The sequence below is a fragment of the Lissotriton helveticus genome, chromosome 10 (assembly GCF_964261635.1).
Source record: "Lissotriton helveticus chromosome 10, aLisHel1.1, whole genome shotgun sequence".
Lineage (NCBI taxonomy): Eukaryota > Metazoa > Chordata > Amphibia > Caudata > Salamandridae > Lissotriton > Lissotriton helveticus.
In genome coordinates, this window is record NC_136071.1 from 181,041,962 (window position 1) to 181,056,362 (window position 14,401).

Below are 14,401 nucleotides of genomic sequence, written 5' to 3' on the forward strand. Positions count from 1 at the left end.
CAAAAAAAAGGTCTTCACTTTTAAACTGAGATGAAGTTAGAAAGGGGCCGTGTGCCTTGGAATTCGTTGTATGTCGATTTGCAACACCATTAACATGCGTTGCACCTGTTCAGGCTGCTGGCCTCCTCTAGCACTATTCACACCAACTTAGATTGGGAAGAAGTCTCGGTTACTCTGAGTGAGTGTGAATTTAGGATAATCGTCAGCTCCTTGATTCACCTATTTACAGAGTGTGTGGTCTGTCAAACTTAGATTGCTTATAAACATGCTGAATGCTGCTATTAAGTGCAATAAAGAACTGACCACAAAAACTAGATAGTGTAGCATATCTTTTATGGAGGGGTCCCCTGCCTCACTGTACACCCAGTACATTGGTAATGTTAGTAGGTTGTTGACAGTTAAACCACTATACCTTATGAAGGCTTACTCTCTTGATCAAATTGCGTCATCTTGGGCTAATCATTACAAGTGTCTCCTGTGGCTGTTAGTGTACATGCCTCACTTGGCTATTCCTGAGAATGGTCTAAATGCTAGTAACATTCAGTGCATAACAATTGCACAGGACATCTTCAATGCCTGAAAGTTAGGCATTCAAACCTCTTCCTAGACAATGTTGACCAGTGGGTATGGTGCTAGTCATAGGAACTGAGTTGTAATACCCAAGCCTCCAAATTGAATGGTCTTTGCTAACTCACTTTCGCCCATCTTTCCCCCACCAGATATTGTGACCTCTGGTCCTGTATATGCCAACAGTGGGGGGCATTTAGAAACAAACCAATAGTTGACAGGATAATAAACAAATCACTGCTCTCTCCCCCACTGCATTATGTGTTGCTCTGTGTTGCACATGTGCTTCTTCCCACGTTGCATTCTCCCCCTCCTGCTACACGCTGCTCGCTAACCCATTGCTTCTCCTTTCCATCCCTGCCCTCTGTGTTGCTTCTTTTCACTCGTGGTCGCCTTCTCTCTCATCCATTGCTTCATCTCTCATCCACTCCCTGAGATTCTTCACCGTCCCTTCTTACTAAACACTTGCTTCTCCTCTCCATGTGACCCGCAGGTTTGCTTCCTCCCACCTTTGCCCTCCTTCTCTGTCGCCCATTGCTTCTCTTCTCCGCCTCAGCCCTCTATGTTGCTTTGCCCCACCCATGTCTATTTTACATTTTAAAAAATGGTGAGCACAGCTACAAAATGACATAGTTACACGTGCATCATAGTCCCTTCTTTCTCCTTTACTTTACTTAGCCATGCTGGGCAGCATTGGGAATGCTGAACAGCTTGGCTAAAACCATTATCCCAAAGGCGAGACCTACTGGCTTTGCCAGTGCTTGTTTTGTTTGTTTTACACCAGTCAACTTAGTAGCTCCTGCCTCACTCACTCACTCCTGTGAACCTGCACAGTGAGGCTTACAGATGACATCATGAGTAGCGTTCTGTTTGGGCTGCGTATGCCTTGAGCTTCTTGTAAGTGAGCATGCCCACCCAAATCGCACGTGCCTTTTCAATCTTGAAGAAAGAGCAAACTTTACAAATGGCGGTCAAACATGGGAGCCATCGAATGGGCTGCAAGGCACAGCGCTGTCGCCTTACTGCTGCTTTCACATCACCCAGCTGTTACAGCTCATCATCCAAATTATGTCTATGGGAATTCACAAGGGCATATTATCAAGCCCATTATCGCCGCTTTTGCGGCAGTTTCCTGCCGCTAAAGCGGCGTTAATTTTAACGCCGTTCTTGATAATATACCCCCAAGTGATTCCACTAACTACAGTTCGTTTTTGGAGTATTGATAGAAAAGTCTGTGCAGCAATTAAGTGCCCAAAACACCTCACCTGTTTACCGCACCCCCGAGTTACAGGAGTACGAAAAAAGTGGGAGGGGCTCTAAAAGGGGCGTGGCCTATGTAATTTGAGGTTGTAGCGTTAATGTGCAAACAACATTTATGTGATTTCCATAGTGCCACCAAACAGCATTTCTGTTCCTCTCTAGGCTTGCTGATATTGTATCACCTTAAACGGGCCAGGACTATTGACTTGACAATGATTTTGTTGTAAATAATTAATATTGAAAATGTTTTAATTATGAGGCTGTGCTTTTTGACAATTGTGTACCACCTTCACACACATTTGATAAGAACAACAAATAGCAACTGGAATAAGTGAACATTGTGCTGTGCACTCTGCAGAGAGGCCAATGATTGGATGGCCATCTATTCTGAACACCTTTCTGATCCTCTGACAGGCAATGTGTGAAACGCACACTGCTTCTGCCCTAACTCCAGAGCTCTCATCGGGGTCCGTTGTAAACACCCAGAGGCAACTCAGTTAATAGAATTTGCTTTACATGAGTAATAGGCTACATAAAAAATACAGAAACACATGATGCAGGAAATAGCAAACATTCTTATAGAGGGAAAGATAAACGTGAATATAACAAAAAACGTGAAACAGAAGGAGGAATTAAATCGCTGTTATGAATTACCGTAATGTTTTCACATTTATTATTCAGAAATCACAGAGTCTCTTTGCCTCTAAAGTTCAGGACATAGATTTAGGGCCCAATAGGGACCTGTTCCAATGTCCATTTTAAATTTGAGCCTGGGCAACACATGCGCTGCTCTGCAAGGCATGCTGTATTGTTGTATGTACTTAAAGAACCCCCACGCTCCATCCATATTTGTCATTGGCCTGTGTCGCTGTCCTTTGTAAATGCTGGCTTCTGATTCGTTATTAGGCTTGCTAGTCACTCCTTAGTACCGCCTTGTCTTCATCTGTAACCTCCCATAAGGACTGGCCCTTTTGCTACGGTTGTTACACGGTACGTCTTCTTTAGTCTGTAAGCACTATTTTCTTTAATTAGTTTGTCTTACTGCAGGAGGGCAGGCGGGTCTCTCATGCGTAGTTTTGACCACCAGCTTGTTTAACTTATAGCAAACGGGGAGCTCTTCCAGGGCCATGGGAGACAGAAGGGGCAACTAAGCAATGCCTTTAGGGAGGTCAGAGGTGCGTGATGTAAAATCTGCTAGATCTGGCGTGTTTATTTTCTGAATCAACATCTATGTTAACCACTTCCACGCGGAGCTAATTACCCCGCGTTGCGGGGGGAGGACCGCGCGCGGCGCCACGGTACTCGTGGCGAGCCCAGCTCGTCATGCTGCACAGCAGAGCTGTGCTCATGACGAGCTGAGCTCATCACGACTCCGCCCACTCCCATGGAGCTGAGCTTGTCGTAAGCATCGAAGGTGTTAAACATGACTTCAACATAGGGCTCTTACCCTGTTTTCTCAATTTGTTTTCCTGTGAAATAGATACAAAAAAGAAAGAAACTCTTTGGCTGCAAATGTTGCTTTGGACACACTCTCCGCAACAGCAAACATGAACCCAACCGGAAGGTATTGGAGCGCTTTACTGAGCAGGTCTCCAGTTCTTTTGCTCGTCATCTCAGATTACCTGTAAAGGGCGTGCTTTCACCCCCAGTTTAGCGTTACTCTCACTCATTTCATTTTCTCCCCCTGCCCTCCACATTGCTCTATTGTTTACTTCCCTATGCCCTGCATGCCCCTTCCCCTACCGCACCCTCAGTTCTGCTTCCAACACCCTCACAGTCTGTGTTCCTTCTGCTACCTTCTGTTGCAACCCCCCCCCCCACACACACACTTTTAGACAAGCATTTGCAATTCAATAGGTCGCGCATTAGCAAGAGTTTAATCTATTGGCATTGTAAATAACAATGCCTTTTATTTATCTGTTTAAAAATTAACACATAAATAAAAGGCATTGTCATTTACAATGCCAATAGCTCAACTCTCATAAATGCGAGACCTATTGCACTGCAAATGCTTGTTAATTACTGCCGGGTCTTAGACCCCGTCAAACCCACCCACTTAAACCCCTGCCACACCCTCTAATGCGTGTTGCACTTTCATTGACACTGCCTGCATTTCCCTACTCCAGCTATTCTGTTTTCGTGTCTCCAAGTCTTCAGTGTCTTACAGTGCTCTGAAGCCTTTAATGGCATGGTTCTTTGGCGCTATACAAAAAAAGCAAATACACATGATTATTGTGCAGCGATAACGGGCACATGGGATGAAGATGACTAATTGTTCTATGTGTTCTAAAGGCACGTTAAAGGACACACTTAGAAGCAGTTTTACCCATCCAGCAGCCTATTGTGAGAGTTTATTCCTTGAATCATTGTTATCCAGTCTAGCGCCTCAGTAATATATGCTGTTCAGTGTTATTAGAGAATAAAAGATATGTCCTGGGAAGAAATATACCGTGAAGGTGAGGACATATATAGGGACATTTTTCCAGTTGGTCCCTAAGAAGCTCCAGCACTCTTCTGCTGAAACCCCACAAATTCAAAAAGAAAAGAACATACAACCGCGCCTTCTCTGGTGTGGCCCCAAGAACTTGGAATGCTCTTCCACCTGAAATCCGTTCAAACCCTTCGACCTCCTCATTCAAAATACAAGTCAAGGAACTTCACTTGAATAACCAGCTGCAACAATCGTCCCGAAGTCAATATAACTAATCTTGTTATACCCTAGAGAAAACATGGATTTATTTCTCCTTTGTTTGATAAATTTTCAGGATGCAACTTATGTTCTCGCTATATGGTCCTCATGTTTGTTTTCGCTCTTATTGTATTAGGGTTGGTTCACTACAAATGTTTAGGATGTTTACTTGCTTAATGACTAATCGTACCGTTTTTTCTGATGTACAGCGCTCGGAGAGCCTTTTTGGGTCATGTTCGCGCTTTATAAAACTTTTCCAATAAATAAATAAATAAAAATAGGAGGAGTGGGGTAAAGTGAGGTACACGTGAGACTTTGCCTATGAAGCAGCTAAAGAATATTCCACAATCCTATAAGCCTTTTTTGTGATCCAGGACTGTTGTTGAGTCCATAATGTTCCTATTGGCCCGCCTGCCCCTGCAGAATCACCTCAGAGAGAGCTGGTCTCTGTCGGCATGGCCGGTGGTGAATGGTGTGGTAGTCCTCATGGTAAGAGTCGCACTCTGTGCTGGACAGGCGTTCTTTGTGCCCACAGGTGAGTAGGGGGTATGCAGCATCCACAGTTGGTCTGCAGAACCATTCCACTTTCAAATGCTAGCCTCATGTTGGTCATGGAATATGGACATCAGGGTTAGCTGGAAAACTTTGCAGAAGGGACTGCTCTCTAAATGACAGGACCAAGAGAGTTCTTCAAACATGTAGGTACAGCTATGAAATTTACAGCTTAACGTTATCATTTAATATTAATAGGCAGGCCCATGGTGTTCAATCAGAGTGTAAAAGATGCACCCTGAAATCAGATTATGCTATCGGGCCAGCCTTTCACTGGAGGATACATTGATGGCTTATGTTTTAACTGTTTTGTGTCTTTTCCCTATGGATTATGCCAGGACAGGTTCTGACGTGCCAGTCCACAGATGCACACTGTGTTTCCTGCTTCACTAAATGGAAGCCAGCCGGACTCGACTCATACCAAGGGACAGGCCTAGGCCTTCATGCACATGCTGGGCTAGGGTTAGGCTGGGTTAAAAAAAATACCAAAAATCAGGATACCAGATACTTGCAGATGGGCACACACAGCCGGGGACATGACTGTACATAATGCAGAGGACTTTCCATCCGTTGGGGCCAGAATGTCCCCGCCAGGTGTGGATGCTAAGGGGAATGTTGATTTCCCTTGCCCCATAGTCTTTGTAGCAGAACTTACCTGTCCTTCACAGTGCCCTGCAGCAAGGAGTCAGAGAACGTGCGAATGCATTTAACAAATCTGTCAATTTATACCTAGGTACCTTGCAGGCTGCAGCTTAGCTTCTCCCTGGACTAGGCAGCATGAATGTCAATTACACAGTTCCAGTGCTAGACCTTTGAGGCATTTCACCAGAGGTGCAAGGTGGCTTTTCAAATAAAGCTGCAAAAAAGTTATTTACGGGAGTGCTGCATCTGTAATGCCTGAGGTTTAAACTCTGTTTGGTATCAAGCATATGCAGAGCATAAGAATGCAAGCATATATAATGCACGAGTGATGCCACATTTAGGGCATATGAACCCTGACATGTCTTGTCCCTAGAAGCTGCTCATTTTTTGTATTGTTTTTAGTGCTGCCATCCACTGTACCAGAGTGCAGTTTTCTATAGTTCCAGGGAGTGCTTCCAACTTTGATGTCTAGGAGTCCAACCATCATCTCTGCTGCCTGAGATGCAGCTCCATCCTTCATTTGCTGCTGGCTGTAGATGCATGTCATCTGTCCTCTTTCTTTTTCTGCAGTTTTAAAATGCAAATTCAATATTGTTTGGCATCATGAGGGCGTGAAGGAACAGAAAATGATGAATACATTTACAGTTGTTCCAAACATGGGTCCCAAAATTATCTTTGATCCGTGGCATCAAAAGTCTTTAAGATGTCCGTGCATGGTCCTCGTGGTTAGTCCTCATCCTGGAGGACTTGAAGTCATAATTGCAATATAGGGGTGCAATTACCAGCAGGAATTGGTGAATAGGAACCCCTACTCTTTTTCGGTCCCCGTACCATGAGTATAATTCATGGGGCCCTACCACTAATGTAAATGGGAACCAATGTGGCTTCTTCAGTTCTTGGTCCATGTGTGCCATGACCAGATTTAAGTGGAGTGGGGCAAGGATACAGCCAGGGCAATATCGTCTATTGTGACCAAGAGGAGCATTGATGCCAATGTATTGAAGTACAATTTACTAGTGAGTACAATAAGCTATCTAGGGGCGCCCTGCCGCAGTACCTCCTGCCACAACAATGCCAGATTAACTAGATCAAATGCAGTACGGACATCCACAAACACACAATGTGGCGCAAATCATTTTTTCCACCTGCTTGCCCGAGGATATACCCGTACATGGTCATGAGGCAGTATAATACACCTATCAGAATATTAGTGCCAGGAGAATACATCTGTTGGCAAGAGAATGACTGCATGCATTACCTACCCGTGACACGTAGGTTCTTTTTAAACCACACAAGACAAAAAAATGTAGAGAAGAGACTTGTTTTTGTAAAAAAAAAAATGGCTGGCGTTTGCTTTTAAAATGTTCAGTAGGTACAACTCTTGGAAGAAAAGAAGGTGCAGTGTCCTGTCCGAATACTAGAGGTCACTTAACACGGCAGCGGATGGAGTTCTGTGTATGTTAGGGTTGTTCTGCTCTCTTATTAGAGGTCACTGTCATCAAAGCACTACTCAGTCCAGTTCAGCTAGAGGAAGGAAGGAGTGAAGGATGTGGTGCACGGGCACCACTCCTGGGCACGAGTTTAACAAGCTATTAATTTATGTGAGTTGTATGTACTCCCTTTTGCATGTCATTGGTTCAATTGAACTAACACGCCAGAAAACAATGATAGAAAAAGACAGAGGACTAGCACATTTTGTCTTTGGTAAAATGGGGTTTCTTGGTAGCCTTATGCCAACGCCTGATGGGACGGCTTATGCGGTTGTGTAGTCTTTAAACCATATAGGAAGGACCTCTAAACCTGGCTCTTCGGATGAACTCATCACTGAGTCTGATCCGCTGCCCCCCCCCCCCCCCCACACACACACACACGTGATACCCGCACGGGTGAGTAGCCGTGCTTTACAAACCCTGATTGAGTCTTCAAATTGCTGGAAGCAGAGGCACTCAAGCACCAATGGAGCAAGCATTTCCAAGGCAAATATGTCTTTCCTTTGGGAGGCTTTGTCAATAGATTTACTAATGCTGAACAGAATATGGGGGTGGAAGCAGCCCAAGGAGTAGAGAGCAAGAAAACACATTCTCTCCTATTAATTACTGAAACAAAAAAGAGAAATACATTCTTTACTGCTGTGAGCTGCACAAGGCTACACGCCATCCCATCAAAAGGATGTTAAAGAGGTTGTGCTCCAGGATAGGGCCAAGTAAAACGAGAGGAAGAAAAGCCATTGGATAAGAAACAAGCCAATGGGATTGGGGAGAGAGCCAACAAATGATAAGCAAAAGACTGACCCAGTGCTCACTAACAATATACAGAGTGTACAGAAAACATCATTGGCACAGAGAGCTAAAAGCTGTCTTTAAGTGAGACCTAAATAGTGCATGAAGTCAAGTGCCAAAAGAAAATGATGCTTTAGCTTTTAGCAGAGCTGTCAATACGCCTAGGATACTAGATTGTTGACTATGGCAATCTTTACATTTGAGCACTGAATAGGAGCGAGATCAACTGGGCTACCAGCTTTGAAAACAATCCAGCTGAGCAGATGATAAATGGATGAAATGCAGAAGATAGCAACACCTGGTTGGGACCTTGGGATTCCCATGAAACCCAGCAATGACTCAGGCCAGGACCAAAGATCATAGGTAGAGCAGTTGTGGCTTCTGGCACTGGAAGAGCAGAGTGCTTATGCCCAGTAGGATCACTATTCCTCCCATTTTTCTCTTTTGTTTCATCTTGACCCAAAACTGCAGACTCTGAACTACCTATCTGTCTCTTTTAAGTTTTTAGAAAAGAAAAACATACACCTTTGATCTTCTATTGAGTGATCCTCCATGCTGTCTTTGCTGAAGGGCAGTCCAAAAGCTGTGCTTACTGACAGCACTGGAGGTTTAAAAAGCATTAAGATTCCCTAAATGTAAATTAGCAGCATATGTGTCAGCAGTGCATTGCTAATGCCTTTATGTGAGTATAGTGTTTGTCTGCATTTGCTACGTAGTGCCCCCTACAGAGATCGAAGTGGGAATGTGTGTTAATCAGTTAGGTAAACGTGAAAGTGTTCTAGTGACAACCTGATTTTTTTAGAGAACAAAAAGTAGATACATACTGATAAAGCGAGATAAACCATCTACAGAAAAAACAGAAGTAAATGTACAGAAAAAAGAAAAACTAGAAGACCTAACTAGGAGTCATCTGTGAAGCCCTTTTGTTGTTTCAGTACTGGACATACCAACAGACATGCATGCACGGATGCACGCGCGCACACACACACAACGTGAACGTTTTCTAACTACAACTCGATTGTTTTTTAGAACAAAAAGTGGATACACACTAACAAAGTAAGATGAAACATTGCCAGAAAAGAAACAGAAGTAAACATTAAATGTAAAAAGAAAAATAATAAATAAACAAGTAGACCTAACTAGGAAGACATACCAAGAGAGACACAGACAGACGCACACACACACACACACACCCAGACACACACACACACACTATCTCTCTCCACCTCGTTACTCTATTGCACAACAACATATCTATAATTTAAAGGAACCACCTGAATTACATTTGGAAAGTATTTCACTGGTCCCTCCCTGTGAAATATGGAAAATATTTCATATGTACCTGTGAAGATTGGCTTTCATCAATATAATAATACAACTGTGCCCAGCTTTACTGATTTCCACTGTTTAATCACCCTTCTATTTCTGAAAGGTACCCACAACCTGATCATTCTAGTTCTAATCAGTGCCCACTGTTACACGTTCTCTCTTCTACAGACTGAACCTTTTTTATTAGCAAACCAATGAGTTTTTGCAAAAAGTCTATTTTCTCAATTACACAACAAAGCGTTTTTCTCGAACAGTCCAATATTTCACTTCCTTTTTAAATAAACATTTCCCTGTTTCAGAAAAAAAACGTTTGTTTTCTAGCTGACAATTTCAAAATAAACTTATAATATAAAAACCACATAATAGTCAACGTGTCCTACATACACATATATGTACACACACACACATTCATGTACTCACACACACACACACATATATATTTATATATTGCAAACAACTTTATTTTAAAGGATATTATTGGAGGACTGTATGAAGCAATTACAAAAATATATGGTGAATAGGATTCACATGCCAAATAATTGAATTGTGTGCAAAACTTGGAACAGGAAGTTTTAGCGGGTGTGGGAAGAAATCTTTTCCATGGGATTGTGGTAATACATTCCGTTAACAGCAACCCGAAATGTGTTCACATGCCCCGTTCCGCTGCTGTGCTCCACTGGGCGGATTGGGTCTATTTTCAGTTTCTCAGAATAAAGACATATTTACATGATTCTATCACTTAACATGTCTCCAGAATTACCCAAACTGCATACAAATAATTTCTTACACGAACAGTTGCTACATACTCGGTGGTACTGATGAACAGTTTTAATGTATACAATATGTGCTCGGGAATCCCTAAATTACATTACATATATGTTTACCCTCTTGCTGCTCTATTTTACAGTGACTATACTTAGCATTTAATCATTTCAGCAAATCGTATTTTGCATTCCTAAAAGCTATCACCTAGTGCCATTAACTACAAAGCTAGTTTAGGACATTGTGAATTTTGATTTGTTTATTTAAAAAGAATCACCAGAAATAAAGTAAGTTAAATATGAAAACTCCTTTTAGAAAGCAATTGGCTCAGATCTGAGGGTTAAAAGAAATCCCAAAGGTAATGCTGGTCTTCCATTGCATCAAACGGCTTTATGATACACTACAATATTTGTTTAGCAAGCATTTGAATTCAGTTTTTTGACTCGTAAAAAACATAAATCCTAAAACAGGACTAGCTGGTATAGAGAAGGGGAAACAGACTTTACAATGAAGGCTGAAAAACGCATGCCTTTACAACGAAGGCATATCAACGCAGGATTTAACAACGCATACGCCTTTAGAACGCATGCCTTTACAACGGAAATCATTGTAAAGGCATGAATGGCTAAGGTATATGCTTTTTTGAAGGCTAAGTTTCATTATGTGTCACCAGCCCGTTTTACATCACGATTTATGCTTTAAAAAATTGGACGGTGTAAAGTCATATCATTGTAATTTCAAGCCTATCTCTGCCTACTCTATTTTTCGCCACTACTCACGTATCAACAGCCCATTTTACATTGATTCATTAAAACTACCCTGTCTATGCGCAGCAAAACAATAAATACTTTCTTCCAAGCAAACAGATATTATGAAGAAACACCCCTCCAAATTACATCACTAAAAAATGATGCGCGATGAAACTCTTTGAAAGCCACCTCAAACCAAATCGTATTTTAATAATAAAACAGTACTTGCTCAATACTTAACACACTGACTGACATGGAGGGTCAAGACACTACAGTTATAACGCCGGACAAGTAGTGCTTATGAATGAGGACATGTTCTAAGATGGCGGTTATTTTTAAGGACAGACAGGGGGCAATATTATCAGTCTGTCTTCAATGTTCACATTTAATTATTAGCATACTGGATGTCTGCATCGCGAATCAGCTCAGACCCCTGCACAGTAAGCCCAGCAAAAAGCACAATTTGTCTGGCTACTTATAATTACACTTCTACCCCGAATATGTCTCTACCAAGCATGTCTTTACAACTGAAATTTTGTTGAAAAGGCATACTTGGTAAAGGCATATGTGTAGTAAAAGTTTTCATTGTAAAGGTATCCGTACTAAAGACATGTCTTGTAATGACGGCGTAATAACAGCATGCGTTATTCCGTCATACATTCATGGAGAAGATCACATCCCTATTACAAAAATCTCTGCCTCCAACTCTGAATTTTTCTCAGTAGAATTGGGTGCACAATTTTTCAAAAAAGCATTCCCGAAACCAATAGTTCTCACCTATGCAAGATCTATTGGCTTTGTCGATGTTGAATAGAAGCGCAAGCTGCTGTGCAACACAGCCTAAAATCAAGAAAAAAACACTAAAACGTGGCCAGCATTGACCACTTCTTATCGCTTTTTTTAAAGCTATGTTGTACAGCAGCCCACGCTGCTGTGCAATATGTTTTTAAAAAAGCAGGGGGAACAAAATGAGGGGAGAGTGAGCAACAATAACAGAAATTGGAGGAAAGGGATATGGGGAAAACAAAATGAGGGAGGTGTGGGCGAGAAGGAAGGGAGTACTAGACAGGAGCAGGGGAGTGGGAAGGGGGGTGAAGAAATAGTGCCTCAATCACAACACAAGTAGCAAATGGACATTAATTCATTTGAATCAATCTCTCCTTGGTCCATGCTCCACAGAAAGGAATGGAAGTGATGCTTGATCTGTGCTGGCCAAGTAGGAGGCTGCCAAAAAGAGTGACACTGAAGCCAGCCAATGGTAATGGTAAGTAATGGGTGGCTTCCAAGCCCTTCATTGTAAACAACAGTGTCTCGCAAGCGAGAACGCGTGCAGGCATGCTCTATCATAGGCTCGACCTACAAATCATTTCAACGACCATTGGGCAATACTTCAGCCTTACAAACAGGGTTAAAGTTCCCTATTGTTTTGACTGGTATCCCTTACTCCCTCTTTTTTTTCATTTTACCTGAACAGACGCTTTTCACAAATGCTCTGAGCAGTTTTAGAGCTAAGAAGAAGAAAAGGAATATAATAGCACCAAGTAATCCTATGACATCAAGCAGGTAATACTGATAGAATGGCAGGTCATTCCCCACTGCCTGAAGATGGGACGCACCCTTGTGTCGGATGGTGTACTCTGTCCAGAAGATGGCCGTCTGCATTGGGTGCACCTGCACATCTCTGTGCAAAGCAGACAGTCGTTGCATGTTGGTTCTATAGCTTGGATCATCAATAACTGTTCTTACAGCAGTGTAAATATCTTCTGCTGTGAACTCTGACAGGTTCTCCAACAGGAAGGCGGCTCCACGGCTCTTAAGACGCAAAATGTTCTCATACTGGTCACCAAAAAGTGGAAAGCCAATTACTGGAACTCCATGGTAAATGGCCTCATACACGCCATTCTCTCCTCCATGGGCGATGAAGGCCCTTGTTCTGGGATGGCTGAGGATGTCATTCTGGGGCAGCCAGCTCAGAATCTTGGTGTTATTTCCCAGAGTGGATGGTGTCTCCCCTGTGTAGCGCCAGATCACTCGTTCCGGAAGCCTGGCAAAGGCTGCAGCGATCTTATTTGCTATATCCCTTGGTAAGGTTCTCACAAGAGTTCCCAATGAGAAGACCACCACCCCTGCATCGCCTGAATTGTCCATAAACTCTTGAATCTCTACGGGGAGAGGCTTCGCAGGTCGGCACTGAAACCCTCCAATGTAGATAGCATTGGGCATGATCGGCCTGGGGAACTCGAAGACAAAGTCAACCTTCATCAGGTTAATATCAGCCTTTTGGTACAGATCATAAAGGCCAAAGTCTGTTTTCAGATAACGATGACACAGGTCGTCATATGTAGGGTAAATAAAGAAATGACTTAGAACTTTGTTCAAGCCGTAGAGGAATACGTTTTCGAATCTTTCAGTAAAACTCATTTTGTCGGTCACTCGAGAATTTAACACAGGCACATAGGAGAGAGGCGATGGTGCAATGGCAAAATGGATATCTTCCGTTGGCATCCACCTTCCGAAGAACACTACTGGAATCTTCAGGTGGTGAGCCAACATGACCCCTCCTGCATAATACGGATCAGCCAGGACAAGATCGAAACCAGCATCCTCAAGACGTTTAATCAGCACCTTGTTATCAAACGTAGTCTGCAGAACAATCGCGTTTCTCTTTGTAGCTTCTTTCTGTGCTTTGAAGAATTCCCAAGCAATGGAGATCTGTGATGTTTTTGGGGAAAATGCGGTTTTGAATACATATTCAAGGAAATATTTCTCCAGCTGTTCTCTGCTGAGGGTGTGCTGTTCTTGCAGCTGGATTGTTTCGATGTAAAAAGAATCTGATGCATCTTCTATAGATATGGCATTGAAGGGCCTCAGCACAGTACACTCGTGTCCCCTGGCAATCAATTCCATCATGAGAATCTTGATGTTTACCCAATGGCTGCCGTCCACTGGGACCACGAGGATCTTAGCTGCTCGTGCGCCATTGACAAGAGCAAGCAACAGTAAACAAGATACCACGGAGCACAGGCTCGGGGCGCTGCGCCTTTCCGCCATCTTTGAAAGGGGTTCTTCTATGCGCACAATATTCTGATTAATGTAATCCGAGATACAGCGACTTTGTAGCAAACCTTCCGGTGCTTGTCTAGCTCAGTCTGCTCGACGGCTCTGCCTCTCGTCCCCTGGAGGCGGGTTTACGTGTGCAAAGTCATCGCCTTCGGTGTGAAGTTCATTCAGCCCGTTGCTTCGTTCACATCCAGGAAATCCTAAGCAGTAAGGAAACAGGTGTGGCTGGTTGGTCTAAGGAAACAATTCCCTCACGCCTCTGTTGACATTTCCACGCATTAGATATCCCATACCATGAACGGCTGGAGCATGTTTTGCTGTTTCAGTTTTGGTTTCAACCTTCCTCTATCCACTGTGTTTTTTCTTTATTAATAATGTTTCGTTCTTTTTTCTTTCTTTGTTCAACCCTTCCATTTCATTCTATCTGCATGTTTCTCTTTCTCTTTGTTTCCTCTTATTTATTACATGGTCAGCGACTAGCTGCCGCCTCCCCCCCAATCCGGCACCCAACA

The 14,401-nt window shown here is 43.0% G+C and overlaps 1 pseudogene across 1 annotated transcript; it reads right to left on the reverse strand.

Annotated features, from left to right (window-relative positions):
• Positions 1 to 9,757: 9,757 nt before the first annotated feature.
• LOC144786091 (UDP-glucuronosyltransferase 2C1 pseudogene) lies at positions 9,758 to 14,089 on the reverse strand (annotated as a pseudogene). Its single transcript, XR_013602080.1, has one exon. The product of XR_013602080.1 is annotated as a UDP-glucuronosyltransferase 2C1 pseudogene (transcript).
• Positions 14,090 to 14,401: the final 312 nt, after the last annotated feature.